General features: G+C 42.5%; 1 protein-coding gene and 1 long non-coding RNA gene across 7 annotated transcripts in view; both read left to right on the top strand.

Moving 5' to 3' along the window:
- Positions 1-23,343, top strand: part of ZNF423 (zinc finger protein 423) — a 230,619-nt gene that overhangs the window by 93,517 nt on the left and 113,759 nt on the right. The window contains exons 1-2 of one of the 6 annotated variants that reach the window (XM_071756852.1): positions 4,084-4,252; positions 5,411-5,596. The exons of 4 other annotated variants lie outside the window; for them this stretch is intronic. The gene's annotated coding sequence lies outside the window, so the exon portion shown is untranslated. Of the gene's footprint in view, positions 1-4,083; positions 4,253-5,410; positions 5,597-23,343 lie in introns of those variants that run through there. One more of the 6 variants, XM_071756853.1, reaches the window with a different exon arrangement.
- Positions 435-2,125, top strand: LOC139801831 (uncharacterized). The gene is made up of 2 exons (XR_011728347.1): positions 435-947; positions 1,566-2,125. It is a non-coding gene; the product is annotated as an uncharacterized lncRNA (long non-coding RNA).

The following is a 23,343-nucleotide window of genomic DNA, read 5'->3' as shown; positions in this document are numbered from 1 at the left end:
GGTAAAAGCTGGTCAAATACACTTTGTTCTTCCTCTGTGATTGTGTATTAGGAGGAAAGTAGGTCTGTATTTGTAGGGTGGGGATCTGGATGATTGCAAAGAAAGGGCAAAAAGCCTTAGAGTCCTCACTAAACTCTGCCCAGAGTGCCTGATCTGAAATCTGTTCCCTCATGACTTGTGTGTGTGTGTGTGTGTGTGTGTGTGTGTGTGTGTGTGTGTGTGTGAGGAGAGTGCTGGTGCTGAAATACACAGATATAATATAGGTGATGAAGACATTTTATATGTGAAAGTACAGTTTCACCAATCAGACAACTCCTTAACCATGGCCATTGCAATGGTGCTGCTCTACTTGTCAATCTCAGTGCAAGTTTTCTAAAGAAAAAACTAAACCTTTGCTGATGGTACTGGAGTGAGTGACAGAAATTGTAGTTTAAAGCCACATGATTAAAAATAAGTTTCTTTAAAGCCCTGAATTCTGATTATAAAAAGAGACGGTGAACATACGGTACAACATAAAAATCCATGTGGTCCTGGAAAAAAAAGTAGGAAGTCCTTTAGCCTAAAACAGATGTGCGAAAGAGAGCTCCTAAACGTATTTTGTATTTTTTATTTGTGTGTATGTGTTTGTGTATGTGGGAGATATTTTTGGTTCCTGCTAGGTTTCTTTGCAGCAAAGCCCCTTTCTAGAATTTACTTTCCTTTATTAGAGTTGCAGCTCGGCTTTGTGTGGGCCTCTGGGGGTTTTGGCCAGCCGTTGGCAATTTCTCTCAGACACCCAATTACCCCTGACGTCAATGCCGTCTCTCCCATCTCCCTTGGGTGCCCACATTTTTTCCTTTGTAACACTAATAGCTGACTAGCTAAGTGCCTGTTATTTCCTTGGCAGAAGATTTGATTGTGTTTTGGGCCGGATACTAAATCCAAAAACTATGTAAAAATGTCAATAGGTGAGTGCACATTGATTTCGGTTAGTCACAGTGATATTTGAGCCCCTTTGGGGGCTCTGTCTGGGGAAGTATTTTACAAGAAAGATAATATAACAGAAAATTACTGGAGCTGCACAGGTCTCTTGTGGATTTCTTAGGGGCCTGCTAAGTTTCTGTAGAATCAACAAATGCTTTATTAATCTAAATTTGCGGTTTTGTTCCTGCCTCTCTTCAGACGGTTCGGGCTCGCCGGAGGAGACTCGGCGGGAGCGGGGCGGCCGGCAGCAGAGCCCGGCCCGGCCGGGGGGCGGCGGGGAGGCCGGGGGCAGCCACGGGGCCCCCTCCTCGCCCGGCCGAGGCCTGCGGCGGCAGATAAGGCGGGGACGGAGGGGGTCCCCGACAGCTGCGCGGGGCCGGCGCTGACTGGGAGCGCCTGATAAGGGCCCCGCGCGGGAGCCAGGCGGCAGCGCAGCACCGGCAGCGCGCTGCGGGGCCCAGCGACTGGCAAAGAAAGTTAAACACAACTGGTCCGGGGGCGGGAGGGAGGGCTGTGCTGGAAGATAATGGTAATTGATTGAATCAAAGTCGCAGAGCAGTCTTGTTTTTCCTCGCAATTAATTTTTTTTTTCTAATTTTCAGACCGAACTATCCGAAGAGCTCAGGTTGCGCTGAGCGCATGCTGCACTAAAAGATAATAAGCACATGCCCTCTTCAGCTTTTTGGGGGAAATTCAGGCCAAGAAAAGGCACAATTAAATAAAATGCACCCCCCTTAAAGTTACAAGCACATGGCTCCAAGCTCAGCGGAGCGTGCTTTTAAGGAGAAGAAAAATCAATGGCTTTGTCCGGTCGCCAGGCTGTGTGCTTGCTGGCTGCGGGGGACAAGAAGTCAATTTTGCCCACAAAGCCAGCGGATAGTGACACCGGAGAAGGGGATCATCTGGGGATCGCCCAGTGTATGCTTTACGCACACTGGGCATTTCTGCAGCTCTTCTTCCTCTGCTGTTCCCCCCCACAGCCTCATACCCCGTAGCACAGGAGGTACACAGAAGAAAACAAAGACTTGTGCCTTTGGTATTCTCACTAGCAACTTGCCAACCTGATTTTTTTCCCCCCCTTTTTAAGAGGGAATCCCCTAATACAGTGTTCAGGAGCAGCAGTAGTTTGTGCACTTTAAGTAAATAAATCCGTTAATACTTTTTTTGTCTTTGGCAATTGGATCTGCGAGCAGTAAAACCTTATGTCAGCACAGCATGTTAGAGTGCAGGATACCTAATAACTAGTAAACCATTTTAAAAAGTTCCCCGCTTGATCAGATATGGTGCTTAATGTATAGTGCTCTATCCTGTCTAATAGGTAATTACTACTGGCTGGGGGAAAGATTCCCCTGTGGACCATGACACCACAGACCTAAAATGGAATTTTTTCATGTTTCGTTTTTTCTGTAGTGGAGGGCATTTCTTTGCCCATTTTAAAAATAATTCTCTAAGAAGTAACAGAGTGTATTGAGTGTATTGGGTAACTTTGCCTTGCTAGCATTAACAGTGTATTCTTCTTTCCATATAAATACCGTGTAGGGTGCACAGGCAAACAGCATTTTAGCACCAGAGGACTATAAATCAAACGTTGGGTAGGGAAAAAAACACTAACTCTGGAAATAAATATTTACCAGGGATTACTGCCACTTGCTTTTGCTGTGATTTGTTGGTTCCCTTCTTGGAACAAGTGCACGTGTGGATATACTGGTGCAGTGAATGGGCCTTACTGAGGTAAGAGGTCTCTTTTATCATGAAGAAGCTGGGGTTTTCACTGCAGCTCTGTAATGTTTTACCCAGAGTGGAAACAGATTTCTTTGTGCATAGGCTGAAGTTCATGGAATTTTTCTCAGCTACTGAAATGGTGGAGTATTTGCTGGCTGTTTGGACAGGAGAAGGAGTATTCCAAAGCCCTGAGTGTTGTGGCTGTGAATCACATCTGATATCCTATCAAATAGAGTAATGGGTCTCTGCTGAAAGAGCTGGTAATCTGCCTTGTTGTGACCACTGGTTATGAAAGGGGCAAATCAGCTGTGAAGAAAGACAACTTTCTTGAAGGCACCAGGTAAAAACTTTGGCCTAATGCCAGCAGAGCCATTGCTGGTCAAATTTAGGCCAGGGATTAAGATTAGAGGGTCCTTATGTAAAGAGAAGATTTTTTGCTTTCTCCTTTTGTAGGCTTGGGAGCCTACTGGGTTACTACTGCTGACCTCCTCTCTTTGATGTTCCAGTATAATTAATCCCACAAATGTAACCAAGTCTGCTCTCTGGCCACTGCAGTATGACTGACAGAGTGGCACTGGCCTACTCTGCCTTACAGACAACTGAGGAGCTGCCTCTGGGCTGTCAGATGTTTTACTAGAGCAGTGCTCCAGAGCACTCATTTCTCCAGTCTTTCCAAGCCTGGCCAGTGCTCTCAGGCTGCTGGCCTCAGAAGTGCTGACAGCAATGTGGAAAACAAGTGCCTAAGAGAAAAGCACTGCCAGATCATTTGGATAGAGAAAAGAGAGTAAAATTCGTGGAGAGAATATGCACCCACACACCCGACTGCCTGCCTCAGCGCTCATCTGTGCTGAGGTGCTCTGTGATGGTGGGGCCATTGCTGGGGAAGTGCCCCGGGAGGCAGAGCTGTGGCTGCTGGTGCTGAGCACCTTCCAAGCCCTGACTGGGAGGAGAGCAGGGAAAGGACAAAATCCAGGAAATAATTTTAAAAAATTGTTATTGAGCTTAAGGGGCAATTCTGAATTCCATTTTGGGGTGTGGGTCGGTTTCTAAGATGCAGAGAGCCAGCAGATTCAGGCATCTGGAGGAGCAGGCCTCTCGTGAGGAAACTTCTGAAATAAAAGGGGGCAGGTTTTAACTTAAAACCAAAACCAAAAGCCCTTGCTGGATGAGCAGTCCTAGGTGAAGACGCAGTGGTGACTGTTTGACTGTGTTTTCCTGTACTGCCTCATCTCCGGTGTGGCTGCTGGGTGTGCACAGCAGAGCCGTGCCTCAGGGCTGCCTCGCCGTGCTCCCTGTGCTGAGGTGGAACCCGCGCTCCTGACCCCTCACCCCGTGTCTGTGGGGCAGAGAGGGGCTGGGGGCTGCAGCAGGCGGTGTGGGGAAGAGAAGGGGCAGTGGGGGTGCAGGCCCAGAGCCCTGAGGGAAAAGGGCACAGGAAGAATGAGGCAAGGCGGCCATGATGGGAAGCAGGGAGGCAGATGGGCACTGTGTGGAGAGCGCAGCAGCGGACAGTACCTCTGAGGAGAGAGGAAGGCTGCAGTCACCATGTCAGACAGCAGATACTGAGGTAAATACTGGCAACAGGGTGGTGGTGGTGGGGCTGCTCCCACATCCCTGTCCTTGCCTGCCCCATGCCTGCTGTGCACTGGGGTTTGCATGGCCAAGCTGGGGGCTGGCAGAGGCAGAAGGCTTCACTCAGCTGGGGAAGCAGCAGGCAGCACCTGTTCTCGGTTGCGCTTTCTTCCTCCCTGTGAACGGGGAGATTTTCCTCAGTCAGGCTGGGGACAGGGCGGCAACTGCACTGACTGAAAGGATGTGCCCTCGGTGGCCTGAACAGCCCTCCTGAAGGGTTATTCTTCCCCAGTGATCCATGATCCAGCTCCATGAGTCCAACCTGTGCATGTGTTGGGTGTACATGTGGCAGTGAGGCCATCTTTGCCTCCCTGCTGTCTTGTGGTGTTGTGGCAGACATGTCTCCTGGAGTCTCTTGAAGGAGGAGCAAGCTGTTGCCCACAGGCTACCACTGCAAAACATTTTGCATAAAACAAGTAGGGACATCAGTGCAGCGTCTTTCTCTTTTAAGCTTGAGTTGGAGCATTAGCTGATGAACAAAGTCTAAGTTTGTTTAAAAAATTATTTTTATCTGGATTTCCATTTCTTTGCCTTTCCCAGAGTGAAACAGCATGGCTCTCTCAAAAGGCGTGCTGTTGGGTAGGATAGTAGATAAAGGAGGATTTCTTCCTTGTTAAGATACTTTAAAGATGAGTAGTTCACTGAGAAACAGACTTGTACACTTGTTTTGCCATATCCTAGCTTTTAAACTGACAGTAGGAGATAAATATAGCAGAAAAGTTGAATGAATTCAGGTAGCAGTGAAAGCAGTAACAGGGTAGCAGCTGAATGGGAGGTGGCAGCGAATGAAAGGGAAATACTAGAATGGGAGGGAGCAGAAAAGGGAAGAATGGATAGGAAAACTCCACCAAAATTATTTCTGTCTGTCTGCTAAGAACTTGGAACATTTACCAGTGAAGCAACTCCTGCTTTTCCTGGGGCATTTCCTTTTCCTAGCTTTGTTATAGACTTGTGTGGCCTAGCTGCCCAGGTCTCCTTCCATTCCTGGGTGTGGGTTGTGCCTTAATAGGCAGATGAAAGCATCATTATGATATAGCATGGTCTTCAGATGAATATTCTGAAATCAGGGCTTTTCTTGCTGTGTAATTCACAGACTCTCATTCAAGTCACAGTCAGAACATTACATCTGCCCTTGATAATGAGGAGGAAATTCACCAGGTTATTTTAAGCTGGAGCTGTGGAAGCATGCAGGAGTACTTCCCAGTGAAACTCAAATGGAAATGGTCAGATTGGTGGCAGATTTCTTCAGATTTATAGTTGCATTAGGAACCTCATATAGGTGAGTCTTAAAAAATGCTTTAGAAATTAAAAACTTAAAGGTTTTGAGTTAAAACCATTATGCAAAAATGTATCAGTATAAGTATGTATCTCATATCTGTATGAGTTCAGTAAAGCATGGGATAACTTATATTTGAGATAACCATGTGTACATAGATACTGTATTCTAGCACTGTGTATAATGATTAAGAAGCATTAGAGTTATACTTTGTCTCTTAGTTGTATGCAAATATGCACGAGAGTTGAGAAGTTCTTTCATTTCCATAAGGGCTGGGCTGAAGGGTGTTGACTGAGCATCAATTCTTCTCTGAAGGACATAATTTTAATTTTAATTTCCTAATCTTCGAATATGCATTAGATGAGATGCAGCTAGGTGGTCTTGTAATTTTTAAAAAGTTGGGTTTTTTTGTTTTTTTTTATTTTTTAACCTGGATCTTTATGTTTGGAACAGTCTCTCAGTTGATCGCCAAGCATTTGCCCTCACTTTCATATCACTTCTGTAGATCCATGCATGTTGTCTTTTGTCTTGGATTCAATGACCTGGTAGACAAAGCACTTGGCAAGGAATGTGAATGACTTCAGGGAGGAATAGACTTACATGCTCTGACTGTGGAGATGACAGAAAAGTAAAGGAAGAAATGGAAAAAGGATGAGCATTGTCTTGAAATTAGGGAGGTGGATGGATTGTGTGTCAGAGAAAGGTTAGGATAACAGGAATAGAGATAGGAACAGAGGATATGATAGTGTGGTAACTAGCAAGAGGAAGATGGGAAATGTCAGAACAGCATGGGGAGGGAAGAAGGGGAAAAATTAAAGAAGGGGTCCAGAAGAAGCAACTAAAAAGTGAAACAATAAGGCTCCAACTGTTGACTCAGGAGAAGAAATGAGAAGTGTAAGATGAAATGAGTAACTTCAGCGGAGGATAATATCTTCCATGCTTACAAAATCAGAAACTTAATAAAATGAAGAAATTAATGTACTTTATTTTACTTTTCTGTGCTTATGGCCAGGCAGTTCTGTCAACCACTGAGCACTACTGTGCTTTCTTTTTAACATCAACTGCTGCCTCATTACGTCCCTAAGACACTGTCATAGAAATGGACTTGGGAGCAAATGTCCTGCTTCTGGAAAATGTGGAGAGCTAGCATCCTCTCTTCTCAGTGATAGACAGGTTTCCAGGAGCTGCTCTGTTAGAGCTGTTCTTTTAAAGTGCCATAAAAAAAAGGGGAAAAGAACTAGTGATTACTTTTTCTCCAATATGCCTTGTGAACTTCTTGTGGTAGCATCAAAATAACTTTGAAGAACAGGTTATATACAGGTGACCTCCATTCATCCCTTCCAGACTAAATTATTCTGTGATGTTCCTTCACACAAAAAATGAATTGATAGTGGAATCTGAAGTTTGAGTTTTGTTTCTGGTGCAGTTTGAAAGGGATTAATGAGCATAACAATCAGTGCTTTGTTGTAGCAAAGTTACATGAGAATTAACCAGGTGGTCAACTTCCACAGGCAAAATCAGAATTCCACAATCCCAACAGCAAATGTTGCTGAAGTTCCCTGGATAAGTAACTTGATTAGCTCTGTAAGATGCCCTTCTCTGGAGCTAGAGTCAGAGACCAGTTTGGGACCTCCAGCCCTTTGGAGCAATACCCATCTGTTTCCAGAAATTGAGACAGGAAAAGGCACACATGCTCCTAGTGACGGCAGCTTGAGCTTGTTAGGTTTGATTTTTAGATACGCTGGCATTGTCTCAGCAGCCTGCTTTCACATTTATGACCTTTTCAGACTACTTATCTGGGGGAGTATTTATATATATATATATATATATATATTTCTATTTGTGCTTAGCCTTCAGTTTTGTATGACATTGAGCTCAGAACCCAAAGCACACCACCACTGCTTGGGCAGCCCCAACATCATCTGTCAAAGATGGAAAGAAGAGACACAAAGTAGAGGTGGCTGTCCCATGCAGATCTTTACTTCCGGCATAACTGTTTGGTCATCCCACTGTTTTTCTGAGATCTTTTGAACAAGTGCATCAAAAATAGCTGAGTTATTAGAAAATTACTCCCTCCCATGAATGAGCATGTAAGTATTTTTCTGATGAGATCAAAAAAATAAGTCTTACTCTGCACCATCTCTATTAGTTTGTTGTCCAATTAATTCCTCCTTGTTAGTTTCTCTTGGAGAGTTTTGGGAGATTACTTAGCATCTATCAGTGCATTTCATGGGGCAGTCTATGGAGAGGACAGAACATTCACTGAAGAGACTTTACTGTATTTCCCTCACTACAGCTCCCTACTCAGTGCTGAGGTTTCAAGAGGCTTTGAGTGAGTTGGTTGAGCCTCCTTTGAACCCATCATGGATTTTTCTTTGTATTATGTCTTTTAAAGTTTCTTTCCTTCCTTATGGCACCCATCTTTTGGCAAATGAGGAAGGCCCTCCAGTTCTTCCTGGCTTTTGCCCCATTTTCCACCTTCAAAAAAGACTGTGGTGGCTGTCTGACTGCATCTCAGATTTTCCCTGGAGTGATCTCTGATTTCTTTTCAATCAGTTCATTTAATTGACCGTGTTTATTTCCCTAGCCCTTGTGGCTCCCTGAGTGCAGCTATTTGTCAGAAGCTGGATGTTAAGCATCCTTTTCATGTTTTACCTGGAGACTTTCTTAAACCATCTCATCTGTTCTTAGCATTTGGGGCTAAGCCCAATAGGGAAGCTCTCTCAATCAAAAGGCTATCTAAATGGATAATGTGATACTTTGAGACCTGTAACAAGGAGGCAAATGTCCCAGTCCCACTGCTCCTGTGTTTATCCCACCAGAGCTATGGTAGCTTGGAAGACTTGCTTGGGCAAGGTTCCCAATGTGGATGTTTGCAAGACAGCAAACTGGAACTTGGTACACATACCTAGCCTACTGCTTAGATGTCGAGTCTAGGCATGATGCCCACTTTGGAAAGCAGCTTTGTAGTCTGTATTTGCTTAATTTAGTCCTCAGCTGTCCTCCTGAGAATGGCTGTTCACTGCGTGTTAGTGTCCAAGAGGAGGAAACAATGGAGGCAACTTTCATCAGAAAGAAGATGAAGTAACTTGGCATTCATTGCAGTCTGAAGGCTAAATTGCCTCTTAAAACATCATCCTTACTGCTTGTCTGAGGAGTTTCCAAGCTGTAAACGGGATGGGGAGAAGGATGCCTTTGTATCCTGTGTTCCCCTTTTCTAGATGTTGTCTTGGTGACGTTAGCTGCCTTCTTCAAAGTCTATAAAATTCTGTTTGAATGCTTTTCATGCTCTAGTTTGGCATACAGCATAAACCCAAGCAAACTGACCTGAGACAGGAATACATTTTCCTCTCCAGTGACTTCTGTCTGTATCCACTGCTAGTGTCTATATTAGCAAATAAAATTTCTTGGGAAAATCCTGGAGCTATTCTTTTCCAAAATCTTTTCAAAAGTGACAAAGCACTACTATTTCCTAGAAAGTTTGGTCAGCTTCTTGCACATGAATTCTAAAATCATTGTCCTATTATTCCCTGATGCCACTTATTTTCAACTGTCTTTAAAAAATAAACATAAGAGCAATTCAGAATATATGCATGGCATTTGAAATGCAAATAGAAGTAAGTAAATGCTATGGTGTGTAACTCCAGTCAGTGGTCAAATATCCAAATTTTAATCTGGATGGCAGAGTTAAAAAAAAAGAGATCCTTTTAAATAATATTCTCATAGTGATTCATGAAAGGTAAACTTAAACGTTTGACTTCATTGCAATAATACAGCCAGCTTAATTTTTTATTCTTTTAAAACTTGCAGCCAGCATGCTGGAGTAAGTTTTTTGCAGTGTATTTTTAAAGCCTGTATTGAAATATTAGTCATAACTGTCTGCAATGTATAAGAAGTGGGGGGTGGAAGGTATATGTTTATGTTTGAAGTTTAATCATGCTTCTACTTACGCTCAGTCCCAGAGCAATCCTTTTTTCTGCTGCTGAGCTCAAACAGCTAGTAGCCAGATTTGATCTGCTGCCCCATGGAGCAGTGCCCTATGTGAATTTGAAGTTTTCTCAACCCAGGAGGCCTGCAAATAAAGACTAGCCTCAGGTAGCCAGATCTCTCCTTCCCAAAGCAGCTCCTGGGGCGCTGCCTGGAGCAGTCCTCCTGAAATTGTTCCAGCAATTGCTGTAGACTATCTCCACTGCTGCCCCTCTTACCCCTCCTTTACTCCCCTCCTGGCATAAGGGAGGAGTTTTGGAGTCCAGGAGTCCTATTTGACTTTAATAAAACGAAAAAAAAAAAAAAAAAGCAGAGCAGTTTGTAGGGAACTGGCACAGACTGTGGAAACAGGAGCCACAGCAAGACAAAACCCAGTGGCCTTCAAAACTTTTTTTTCCTTCTTTTTCACCACATGACTTGGAGGATGTGGACAGTAATTAAAGGACCCCCTAGCTCCTCATTTTCTGTGCCTGGTCCTTTGATCTGGTTCGTGTCGGGTAGCTATTTTCATTGTTCCTGTCTTTTCTTTTATTCTCACCCAGCCCCTTTGATGTAAGCAATGATGATCTTTAATTCCAAAATAGGAGATGGGCAGGATAGCAGTACTGGCCTTACATAATGCATCTTTCACATCTTATTTTTAAACTTGAGCATAATAGGTGTAATTCAGAGCCTGGAGAGCATTAACCCCTTCCACACAGGGGAACTGCCGGGGATGTTCGAAGCTGATCACTTTTGGTAATGTCAGTCAGGTTCATCTTCTGTAGATGTCTACAGATGCATTTGTGAAAAAGATTGTCATTGTTATTATTTTCCTGCAAATATGATGGATCTCTAAATATAATCTGGAGGGAGTTTGTCGTAATTGTTCCCATGTGGGAAAAATGTGCTGAGAAAGAACAGTAAAGCTAATGCAGTTATTCTGACTGGCTTCACTTGGCAGCACAGTGGGAGTGAAGCATACTGTTTATTAGTGGATGTTAATAAACTATAAGGGACAAGCTGCGGGTGGTGGTTTATAAACTGTTAGCTCAGGTAGGATAGATGACAATATGGAGGTTATTAGTGACATTGCCAGGAGAGAAGGGGCTGGAGGTTCTTATTTTTGTCTTGCAATCACAGGAGCCCGTTATGTCTCCATGTGCCGCATCTTCACAGGATGTGCAAGCGGGGTAGCTGCCCTTAGCCTCACCGAACCAAGGAGAGCAGCACCCGCAGCACCCCTGCCCGAGGTCATTGGGGCTGGAGCACCCTCACACCATGTAAGGTGGCAGCTGCAGGAACTCCCTGCCAGGCTGTCACACGGGCACCTTGGTGCCATGAGTGTTGAGATGGCACTCGTGGCACCCCGCGCCATGCCATGCAGTGCCATGCAGAGCCATGCGGTGCAGGGTGGCCCCCGCCGCGCCCCACCACAGCCCCGGGGAGGCAGGTGGTGCTGGCAGAGCCTTGTCCCCAGGGCGTCCCCGAGGAGGTGGCAGCCCGGGGGGAGGGCACCGCGCCGGGGGGCTGCCCTGGGGAGGCGCCGCATTAGCGCGGTCCCCATCTGCCTTGGCGGCGCCTCCTCCCTCCGGGCCCCTGCAACAATGGCTCCGCTTCTGCTGCCTGAGCCCTGCCCGAGCGGGGCCGGTGACATTTGCAAGGTTCAGTCGTCACAGCACAATTCGCTAGGGAAATACGCCTGAGGTTGTAAATAGGTAGCCCGGAGTTTTCAAACTGCAGGACTAGAGGCCCCTTCACCCAGTTTAACTGCTGTCAGAGGGAGACTCGGCTTTTCCCGGTGTCTTTGATTTTAGCAGGATTTGTAACTTTCTAGAAATTAAGAGACTTAGAGGATTGCTACTCAGCCACGTAGACATTATTGCCTGAAACATTTTGTTGCTGCTTTACGGTGTTCAGAAGCAGATAGAAATGGACACGTTTAAAAAACCCATCAAAATATTGCCTCTGTTTTTCTGGGAGAATTAAGTTGAGGCAAAATGCAACTAATTGGTAATAAGAAATAAAGAAACGCTGAGGATAGCAAAGGTTGAGTGTGGTAATGGACACAGGATAATCTGTAGCTTGACATGGCTGATTACATTTGAGTTTAATGCCTGCCTTTTCATTTGCAAAATATGTATGTACACACACCTCTGTGTCTGAAGCGATTTTAGATGTGGATTGATACCCTCATGACAGCAGCTCTTTTAGGGACATAAAATCTGTGTTAAGTTTGTGTAGTTCTTAAAAGAACAGCTGCTTATTAGATAACTTTCAGGGCGATTCTTATGATATGTTATGGTCCTACCTCAGCAAAGTACTTCAGCAGATGCCTAACTTCAGCACGTGGCTGGACACGTAGGCTTTTTAGTCTGCACTTGCTTAAACCTGGGCACATGCTTAAATACTTTGCTGAATAGGGGCCAAGACCAGATGTAGTGAATACATATAGTTAACTTTGTTAAATGGCTTACAATATGCCACTTGTTTCCATGTGCTTTTTAATTTCCCACTTGATTATTATTTGGGCTGAACTTCTCTGTGTTTATCCTTCTCTACAGATCTCTTTCTTTTCTTTTTAATTCGTTTGGTTCCTTTAGAATATTTCTGAGTTAGGAGTGAAGGAGGAAAAATTGTCTTCCAGTTCTTCCAGCACAGTTCGTCTGTAATACCAGCCCAGCAGGTTTTGTTTTCTGTTTTCTGTGGGGTTTTTTGTTTTGTTTTGTTTTTTGTTGCAGTACTCCAAGGAGGAAATAAAGGAAGGAAGGTTTGTAGAGAGAAATAATATTTTACTTAAGTAACTTTTAGAGTTGGAAAAAGTAGACACACTTCTGAGATCTGGCAAAGAGATATGGAACCTGTAATCTTGTCCACTTTTTCCAGCTGTATCAGGTAATCTAATAATAAAAGCTTACAGGGCGATGTAATTTCTATTTTAGACAGAGCAAAACAAACATTGAAATTGGAAAGGGGAAAGTTGGCACCAGCACATCCCTCAATGAGTACTGGAGCCTTTCCTTGAGTTGGAAAGGAAAAAAAATTTCCTCTTTCTAAAGCAGCCCTTTTTTTTAAGGGCTCGAGCACACCCAGATAGCCTCTAGTTAGGTTTCAGCAGTCTAATGAAGCCTGCCTTTTTTTGATTTCTCTGCACATACTCCCTGCCTGCATTGATTGGCAGCTGGGTAGCAGACCTCTGCAGCTGTGACAGTTTGCCTGAGGGAGACTGTAAGTGTCTCATTGAAACTTGCATTGTAAAATCCTCCAAAATGCCTCCCATAATATTAGGCACAGGAGAAAAACACAGGTGTGAAAAACTTTCACAGATCCCATGAGTTCAATGTCTCTTGGCAGCTTTGGTGGATTCGGCGCTATAATATAAATTCTAAACTTGCATTTACAAAGAAGAATTTGTTCCATCTTCTGTCAGGAGAAGTGGTGAAAACTGGAGGCACTTGCATCGCGCTTGCTTTTGGCAGGGTGGGTAGGACTGGTAATCTGCTGGTGAAACCTGTCTACCTGCTGTAACTCTGAGACAGATTCCAGTGCAGAGAGGACACAGGTGTCCCTGCTGCTGAGGCATTTCACTGTCACAGCACTGTTTTAGGAGCTTGTATTTTCCCAGTGAAGGCATGATCTTGTACTGTCCAAAAATGATAACTCAGTGATTGATTCTGTTCCTGCTGAAGGAGGAATTCAAAAGCCTAAATGGTGTCTCAGTAAAGTCAGCCTCCCTATACGGATGTAAGATTTTATCATTTTCTCCTCTTCTACTGCTTAAGTAGCTTAACATACTGCTCATTAGCACTGGCACGTAAGTGAGATGTGGTGTTGCCTGCATTACTGGAACATGAATCTCAGGTTCTGAATGCCTGATCCTTTTGCTGATGTGTTTGTTCCTATCTGCGTGCCTCTGTGTTCCAGCAACATAGTTTCTTACATTTGCCATAAATGAATCTTGACATGGCTGCAGCTGTAAGATCTGGCACTTCAACAGTTTCAGTAGGGTTGTCACAAGAATCAGAAATTCAAGTTGTGAAAAAATACAAGCAGCTAAATTTAGACTTAAGAAATGTGTCTGATTTGAGTGAGAAGTTTCTGTGCAAACCAGCCAGGATCTATTTGTTGCTTAGAGGGAGGATGTATTAGTTAAGTTGGGACGTTTGATTTCCATGCTTGAATTGTTTTTGATTAGTTACTCAGTGCAAGGTTAAGTTTTAATAATATGCCTGTTGTAATAAAACCATATTGATGAGTGAAATGTGGATAAAAAGATTTAGATGCACTAATCTGTTAGAAAATATTGGGAAGTGCATTGGAAGTAAACACATAAAAAGGAAGATAAATTTAAGTAAGTCTTTCTAGGGCTAAGATTTTTGTGATGAGTCTGGCCTGTTCTGGAAAGCTGGGCTAACAAGGCAACATGGCTGAAGCCTTTATAAGAGAGGAACTGTTTTGAATATAGTAATGAAAAGTGTTAATGCATCACTGATTTTCTGTTGCAGGGAACTAGTGACAGACCCAGTGACTAGTTAAAGCTGAAAATAACAAGTGTAATTGGGCCTTGTCCAACCTCAAATTAAAATTACATTCAAAAGTTGCCTGAGATATTCTTCATAATGTTTACCTTCTCTTCTGAACTACAAACTCTGGGCAGTTCAAGGCAGATCAATGATGTTGCTGTACTATGTAGATTTTGTGACTTTCTAGTTGTAGCTCGACGTTGTTTTAGTTCCAAATTCTACCAGTTTTCTGTTCTCTCTACTTTCTCCAGACTGCCCTAAAAGCCATGAAACTTGTGCTGATGTATAGTGATTTAAGGTACTGTAAACTACACAAGAGGGCTCAATTTCATGGATGTGTAAAGCTTTTGTGTAAATCGTTTTAGGGTGTCAGTTGAGAAGCCGAAGTTCAGCCAAGCATCAGGGTATCAGTTGAAAGCTCAGCTTGAAATACTCACTTGTCAAGGCTATTTCATTTCACAGCAACATTTGAAACAAATTTTGCAAAGCAGTTCAGTATTATGTTTTTTATTTCACTGATGGGGAAACTGAGTCACAAAATTACTGCGTTCCTTACCTCCCAAAGGCACTTGGGAGAGAGCATTAGCGGAGTACCCTGTCTAGTGCTGATGGTGTGTTACTGACTGTTGTGTGCTGCTCCTTGTCTAGCTGGGAATCTAGATTGTCTAGATTGTTTTTGTTTCTTCAGTGGGGAAGGGAATGGATATAAATGGCAAAGCTTGAGAAAGCAATTGTCTTCTTTTTTGTGGCAGTGAACTTGTTGTCATGCTCCTTAACAAATAATAAATAAAATTGTAAAAGAAACAGTAGTTTTTGAAAAAAACAAACTTCAGTCTAAAACATCTGTTTTCTACTGTATTTTTTCCCCAGATCTCTTTTTATAATTTACATCCAAAGCATTAAGTGACAGAATTTGGCAGAATCAGATCTGTGCAGTAGAACTTAATGGGCATGTAGCAGGGACTAAAGCCCCTCAAGCCTGCTTAATTCTCACACATGCACGTGAGTAGGGGTTGGGGGAAGGAGTGTTGTCTTTTTCTTGGAAAAGGACCTTTTCATTTTCTCCTAATCTGGCACCTGGAGGTCCAGCTGTGCTAGCTTGAGGCTGTGTGTAGTCTCATGCATGGGAAAGATGATGGACAGATCACTGCACAAGTTGAAACCTTTCACGTCTCTACAGGCAGTGTGTATGGCTATATCTGTGAATAGTGGCAGTACTGAATTGGTGGTGGAATTCTTCTTCAAACATTGGTTTGCCAGTACTGCTACACTCTGGACTGGTTTCTGTTGTGATTTGCAGAGAGGACCAGCAGTATGTGGATTTTCCAGCTTTGCTAACACTACAGCAGCTATGAAGCCCTTGTGCTGCCATCATTGCTTCCTGTCTCCATGAGCTGACTGTAAATTATTTTCCCTGGGCTGAGCTCTGCACATGGCCTGGAAATGTGTCACTCTGGTTGTGTTTGGCTTGGTCCTCAGCTAATTTATACCAGTTCTACTTCAGTGTATTTCCATTGGCTTAATTCAATGGCAGTATTCCTAATTTACTTGGATATAAGCAAGAGTATCAGGTTCATTACTTCTAACAGTTTATTTCTCTTGATTTATTTTTGTTCTTCAGTCACACAAATGTCAAGGTTAATTTGCTCTTAAACACTTGATTTTCTAGGACATAAAAGTGACTCTGTGTTTAAAGAAGAAAATAGAGAACAGTTTTATTTTGCAAAGTGGCCTAGGTTGGAGGGGGTTGTTTGTTTTGCTTACAGAACTTTGAAGCCATTGAGTTAGCATCTGAGGACATTTGCAAAGCAAGAGATTTAATTTTGCAGTCACTGGTAATCTCAGATCTTTTAGATTCCTCAGTTGTGGATCAGGAGCTGATACAGGGTGGCATGTACTTGTCTCAAAATGTTTGCAGTGCCTTTAATAAAAGGGATTTTAATGGAGAACTTCTCACAGCGGAGGAGAACTCAGTTATATGCTGTGCTTTAACAATGATGCTATGTGTCCACAGTGTACGTTAGTCAGTGAGTTAAACAAGCATCAACGTTAGAACAGACATTATCCCCTGCAGTGTATTTTCTTAGTGCTTTATCCATTACAGCTCTTGAATGATGAGGTTTCTAGTCCTTCCCTTTGGAAACAGCTCTTTTCTAACGTTTGTTGTGGATGTTGTCTGCCTGGTATCTAGTGTAAAATTTTGTTTTCTGATCTCCTTCTGCCCTTCCCAATATGTTTGGTGGAATGCAATGAGGGTGTTTGCTGTACTGGAACCCCTTGTAAGCAGTTTCTGCACTCTCCTTAACTGTTCTTTAACAAAGATATGTAAAATTAGACCTTTTACCCTTTCCTCATATATCAGTCCATCCAGCCCATTAATCACCTCTGTTGCCCTCTTCTGAATTCTTTCCAATTTGTCATTGTCCTGTGGCTTGGGATAGCTCAGTGATCGTAGCCCTAATTTGGAGGTTCAGTACCAGCCTGCTGCACCCAGGGACAGGGTTTATTTGTTTTGTCCCTCTTTTCCTTTGCTTCACACCCAGTCAGGATATATCTCCTACCTACACTGCATAATAATTTCTTTAAGACATTTATGGAGATAATTTGCTGTCACCCAGGCCTGCTGTCACTCTCTGACATCGAATTTAGGAGAGGTTGAAAGGGGAAAGGATCACCCATGACACACTTTGCTTCCCTCCCTCCCCCTCCCCACCCCAAAATAAACAACACAACTTTTCGTTTGGTCCATATGATCATACTGAATGTGAGGAAAAAGTAGGGAAAAAAAAAGACACTGAAAATACCATTGCCTAATTGTGAATCCTAAGTAGTGCAGGCAGCAGGAGCATCCCTAACTGGAAGAAATCAGAGGGTCACTAATTCATACTGCCAACATCTTAATTAGCTGTGCAAATGTACTGTTTATATTGTTGGGGATGGATTACAATACCCATTGTAGAATGGAGAGAAATAAATGAATTGTGTCAGTGGAGCTGGGTATAAAACACTCCTGCCACCCCATTAAACCATAAGAAGTAGCTTAGCTACTAAAAAAAGTTTGTTTTCAGGCTGATGCGTAAGTCTAATTGGGTTTCCAAAGAAAGGAACATGTTTTAATTATTAATTAGAAATCAGAGGAGTAAAAGTGTGGAAATCTGCTTCAGCTGGAGGTTTTGCTCAATGCTGGATTTCTCCTTAATAAGCTGAAACATTCCAGGCCTGCCTTAGTTAGCGGTTGGGTGCAGTGGCTTTACTCGGGGGGTAGACATCTTAATGCTCATGTAATTATCATGTAATTATTTTGTAATGTGGGATCAAAATTTTGCATAGATAGCATTCTTTCACTGAACTTGAAAAATAAAAAAGTTGTGTTCATTAATGCAGTGGTTCAGTTCATCTTAGTTTAAGAAGCAGGGTTCCCTCATCCCCCTCCCTCTCTCTTTAACACACAAATATTTTCAAGCAGTTCAAGGGATGGTGACTTCAAGATAAATAGAATTATTGAATTTAGATTTTGTTGAATATTTATCAGACTTCTTGTTGGTAATACTGCCTTTCAAAGGAAGTGTCAAGTGGGTTGCAATTATCATCAAAGCTGATAGATACAAATAAGTGATGATGGTGCCTGCTAACACAGGGCAGGCAGGTTTGTAAAAGGGGATTTTTGTCAAAGTCGTTTTCTCTCTACGAATTTTCCTCCCTGTTGCCGTTCAACTAGTGGAATTGAAGTTTTTAAAGGCTGATAGACTTTATCAGAGGATGTTAAATGGATTATGGCCCATCATGACAAATATTCCCAACGGAGTGACGGGGTATGTTCTAATGAAGAGAGTGCGTGGGGCTGCTTCTTTGGGCTTGTGCTTTGTAATGTCTAAAAACACACTTGAGCAGAGTCACACTCCTGGTTACAGCTGCAGACAGCTTGTCTGTGCAGATGAAAACGTTATCGGGTGAAGTGCTGGAGCTCTTACTTCGGGAAATCACTGACAGCCTTGGATTCAAGCTGAATCACAGGTTAAACCTGAGAAATTATAGAACAGACCGAGAGCTGCTGGCTCTCGGGTTGCCAGATGTTTGTAGATGCACGTATGTCTTAAGGGGAACTGCCCGTTAAATGTCTCAGCTTTAATAGGAAAAGGGGATGGGAAAGAAGAGCACTATGACTCCATATGGCTGCTTCAGTGCAGCAGTAAATCTTTGTGTTAGTGGGGTGCAACTGTGAGGAAATACAGAGCTGTCTCTTGATGTTGCTTTTTTGTAGTATAAAAAACCCCTGGATGAGATGGGGAGGATATAGCTAATGTGAAATGGATGGCTTCCTTTGGGGTTATGGCTTGCATTAACTTGTAGATGTGGCATTATGATAAACAAAATGTCTGACTTAACAGAACAACCATTAAGAAAATTTCAATTGGCCTTTTTTCATGTGTCTGCTGAAATTATTATGTTTGAAAATGTTTGGTTTGTATTCACAAAAGGAGTTAAATATCCTTATTGGGTGCAATTGAGCACCTGTTTCTGCCTGAAAGACTCAGTATATCTTCTTCCAAAACCTTGTTTTAAGAAGTCCATGGGAAAAGTTAGTTTCTTAGTTTTTCTTTATCAATAACTGCACTATACTGTCCTGCCCCTTCCCTATAGTTTATTTACATACTCTGCTTAGTCATGAAGGATTTGACAAATATGAATACCAATATCAAGAAGGGACACAGTGATTTGTGCGGCTCCCAAGAGCTAATTCAGCTGCTCTGGATTGTAAATTGGTCCTGGTCTCCCTTCCCTAAAAGCTAAGTTTTCTGTTTTATTGAAAAGGAAACCTTTATGACTTGTTATTTTCCCAGCAGAAGTCAGGTTAAGCTTCATACTGTAACAGAAGTAACAAGTAATTAAGAATATCAAGTGACTGTTGATTAATATATCAAAAGAAACCCTTCACTTTCAAGGAGCCCTGTGTTGGTAAAAATGTTCCTCGGTTGGGGATGGGTGGGTGGAATGTGAGATCTCCTACACAAACTGGCCTTGGGAAGAAGCCAGTGACTTTTTGTGACTTGACATATTACTGCCATGTTTCCTTTTGATCATGCCAGACATCCTCAAGGCTCTGTCACATCCTTGTAGGAGAATGAACTTGGGTCTCTGCAAACTGTCATCTGTTCAGAGTTCAAAAGCACATAGGTCCTTGGTGAAGCAGGTCTGGTGAACTTCTACCAGACATGTTTGTTGCTTTGGTCAGATGATAGAGTTGATGATTGTGTCCCCTCCTTTCTCTTGCTGGAAAGGTGAAAAATAGTCACAAGTACCATTCTGAAGGGTGTTTTGTCTGGAAAGTCCTTCATGTAAAAACTTTTATCTTTTCCTCCTTTTGGCGAAGAAAGAGCTCAATGCACTTAGGTGTTCATTGATCACAATGAGAAGGCTAAACATACCATCCATTCAAAAAGTCTGGACTTCTGCTTTGATCTGGATAATTGAATTAGTCCTTTATTTTATGGAGGTCACTTTATCTTTTGTGAAAAAGAAAGTACATACAAACTGTGCTGAGATAGACGTATGAGAAATCATGGATAGTCTTTAACTTCAGCAGCTTAATGGACACCCAGTGGTTTTAGGCTGATATTTGTACAAGAACACATACTGATACCTATTAGGAAGGGACCTCATGAGGCCTGTGTGATGGCATCACTGGCACTTTTACCTCTCTAGATATCTATGTTTTCCTGTTGAGCATCCTGGCACAGCTTTAGAGAAGAGCAGGTCTTCAACAGGCTATCAAAACCTCTTGAGATCACTGGGTGCTTTCTGACACCATGAATGCTGCTTGCTTCATCTATCTCAACTGCTGAAGTAGTCCCTGTGACCATGTTTTGACAGTGACATCCTCAGCCAGGCCACAAGCCTGGTGTGTGAGCAACACTGTTTTGAGCTTGGTCGTTTTTCATACAGTGCAACTGCAGAAAGCTCATCTGTTGCATGGGAGAGGATGCAATTAGCAGGAATGGTATGTGCCTAGCACTGAGGTGTGATTTGCAGAGGTACTTAAGAGGTGCCTGAAGGGTGTTTATGTTCATGTTGCTATTTTCAGTATTCATCCCTTATATTATGGAGTTTTTGTTTGCATTGATGGATTTTTAATTTCTAAAAGGTGTAGCAACTTAAAGTCTTCTTGCTTTTGGGGCTTCAGTGCTTCAGCAGGCATAGGTGCCTGTCTTTGAATCAGTCTGAGTAGTGTTTTACATGGTACATTTGCTGATGGATTGTTTTTCTTTCTAAGCTACCTGTGGAACAACTTGCAGCTCTCAGTCACCCACCATCACAGGTGAACTCCAGCACAGCCAAGATAATGGATGTATCTAAATAGGTGCAAGCAGCAGTGACCTTGAGAGCTTCTTGGTGGTAACCAGAGCATCCATTCTGGGAGTTCAGAAGTATACTGTTTGCAAGTCCTTGCATTTCACATTACCAGTAGAAATGTTTTTGATGGAATACATACTCTTATGCTAGCAATAAATTCAGGGCCACAGATGCATAGGTACAGATTTAGGTATTGTTTAGTCTTTATTGTTTAGAAAGGCTTTTGCAGTCTACTACACTGTGTTGGGTTAACCTTGGCCAGATGCCCACCCAGCTGCTCTCTCACTCCACCTCCTCAACAGGACAGAGAAAATAAGATGAAAAAGCTTAAGAGTTGAGATAAAGACAGGGAGGTTGCTCAGCAATTACTGTCATGGGCAAGACAGACTCGACTTGGGGAAAATGTCCAGCACAGGGCAGCCCCTGACCTCTTCTCACAGAAACCCTCCTCTGCAGCCCTCCTGCTACCAAGGCCTGGACACATACACCCAACACATACACACATTTCCATCCTGTGCTGTGCAGTGTGGGCCCTGGCCCGCCTGACCCCTGGCCTCCAAGCAGATGTCTCCAACTTTTCTTGCCTGCTGTCAGGGTAAGTAGGTGATGGGCTCTCACCCCAATGTTTATTCTGAGCCCGGCATGTGGAGGCCCCCTTTGATGTTTCATTTTGGCTTCTTGCTGAGGGGTCCAATTTTTAAAGCGCTGGGGTAATGACCAGTTTATTATTATTATCCCTGTTTCAGAATTCACTGTTCTGCAGGCCTTGTGTTTCCTGTGCTCTTGCTGGGGAACTAGTTAGCAAAATGTGCCCAAGAAGGGACCTGCCACCAGATGCAATCTCTATTTCTGTGATGCTGGGAGGAATGACACGCAGACTGCAGAAAGTTACCATAAACCATGACTCACTCTTCACTGATTACCTAGGTTAGCCATCCCAGAGTACTCTTTGGAAACAAGTACAATACTCTCAGTGCATCAAGAAAAGCTCTCTTTGCTTTTGTTCTGGATATTAGTAATGTATGTTAGCATGTCAGTGTTTGGGGCCATGTGTGTAGTGTAGTAAAACTACAGGAATCAATACCTGCCTGGAGTTTACTGTGTACTTAACTAGGAAATTCAGCATTATCAATCATTCTAAGTATTTGTGCTTAATTTTTCAAAATAAGTATGGGCAGAATAAGTTGTAGCCTGCCCAATTTATTGATCTTATTAATCTTTTACTTAAGAAGTAAAAAATTAGATCTGATCCATTGAATATATTCTATCTTTTGGCAGATAAGGAAGACCAAAAAAAAAAAGAAAAAAGAAAAAAAAAAAAAAAGAAAGAAAGTAATAAACATTTGCCTGGAATATAAATCTTAAAAAATTACAATTTCATGTAGAAATAAGCTGGTGTAGGTTGCCTATCTTTAACATTCATAGCTAGATGCAGTGGCTAACTCAGATGTCAAAAAATAAGAGACTTTGCATGGAAGCTGGTTGTTATTAATTTTGTGACACTTTTCCTAATGCTACCCAAACCAGCATGTGTTGGTATAATGGCCCTTCTGTATCTCCATTTTTATATCTCTGTAGCTGTTTGGAATTTGGAAATTCTCAATCACCCTGTGTACTGTAACGTTTTGAAAGGATCTTGAACATAAACGTCTTTTGTTGCCTCTGTTTGCTTTAAACACTGAATATAAAATAGAATATATTAGCAGTTTACCAATTTAAAAGATGGCATTTATTGTGACACAGAAAGAGTTAATCTCAGACTTTGAGCTTAGTTTATTGAGCTTCTGGATACACGTGTTAATTTTCTCAGATGAGGGATAATGGATGTCACTTGAGAAAACAATACTGATTTGGGTTCTTTCATAGTTTGTGGGTTTATGTCCCACATGGTATAGAAGCAGGCTCTGGGAGATTGCCTGAAATATTCCTGGCCTCTCAGCTGCACTAAAAATAATTCTGGCTTCCAGTATTTCTAGAAGTAATTCTGTGATGCTGCAAACCTTATCAGCTCCTTGTTTAGGAAAAAGATTTTTCTTCAGCTTTCAAACAGCAAAAAGGGAATGGTCTTTGAAGGTGGCTGGTGTATTTCTAAAACACTCCTTTCTAAGAATGTCTGTGTCTTTTGGAGGTTGTTTTGTTGCTTTTGTTACAAAGTGTTCTTGGTTAGGTGACCTTCTGTCTTTCAGAGGAGCAGCTCGTATTAGATTTTGGCAAAATTGGTTTGATAGTCCTTGCTTTACTAAGCACTAGCACCTAGATGACAGTAATTCACCCTCTAATACCCCCACAAAACCTATTTATGCAGAACTTGACATGATTTGCAGTCTCTGTAAAGGAGGAACATAGGACTTAAGCAGTGCCTAGAATTAATTTTTTGACCTCCATTTCAGTTATTGGTTGAAGTATTGGCCTCTTCAGACAACGGAGTGGCTCTTCTATAACCTGGCACTTAGCACCTTGTAACAGAGTCACACTGTCAGTTCTGTGCTGTTCATGTGTCTCTCTTGTAACATGAAGGGGGAAAAAATTGCAAGGGAAATTGCTGCCCAGCATACAGAGAGTTTAAGGCTGCCAGTAAAATTGATCTTAGCAATAGTAGTCCAGTTTAGGCCAATGCATTCACGACCTTTTTCTTAATATTGGCTTACCCTTGTCCATTTTAACTGTAACACATTGCCAGTTAATGCCAACAAGCATCCTGAAGTCAGAGTACTTATGTGAGTTTTGTGATCAGCAAAATGTACGGGTTCAGAGGTGTAATTTTATGTATTTGATTACAGAGAGAAAAATACACTGACAACTAATAGTTTTGAGAGAGATTTATTTTCCTAAAAAGCTGTTTTAGGGAAATGTGTGAATGGAAGATTTTGTTTTCATGAATTCAGATAACATCTGCCTTAATATGGTATA

This window comes from Heliangelus exortis, chromosome 13 (assembly GCF_036169615.1).
Source record: "Heliangelus exortis chromosome 13, bHelExo1.hap1, whole genome shotgun sequence".
Lineage (NCBI taxonomy): Eukaryota > Metazoa > Chordata > Aves > Apodiformes > Trochilidae > Heliangelus > Heliangelus exortis.
This window is presented reverse-complemented; position numbering and strand designations above follow the sequence as displayed.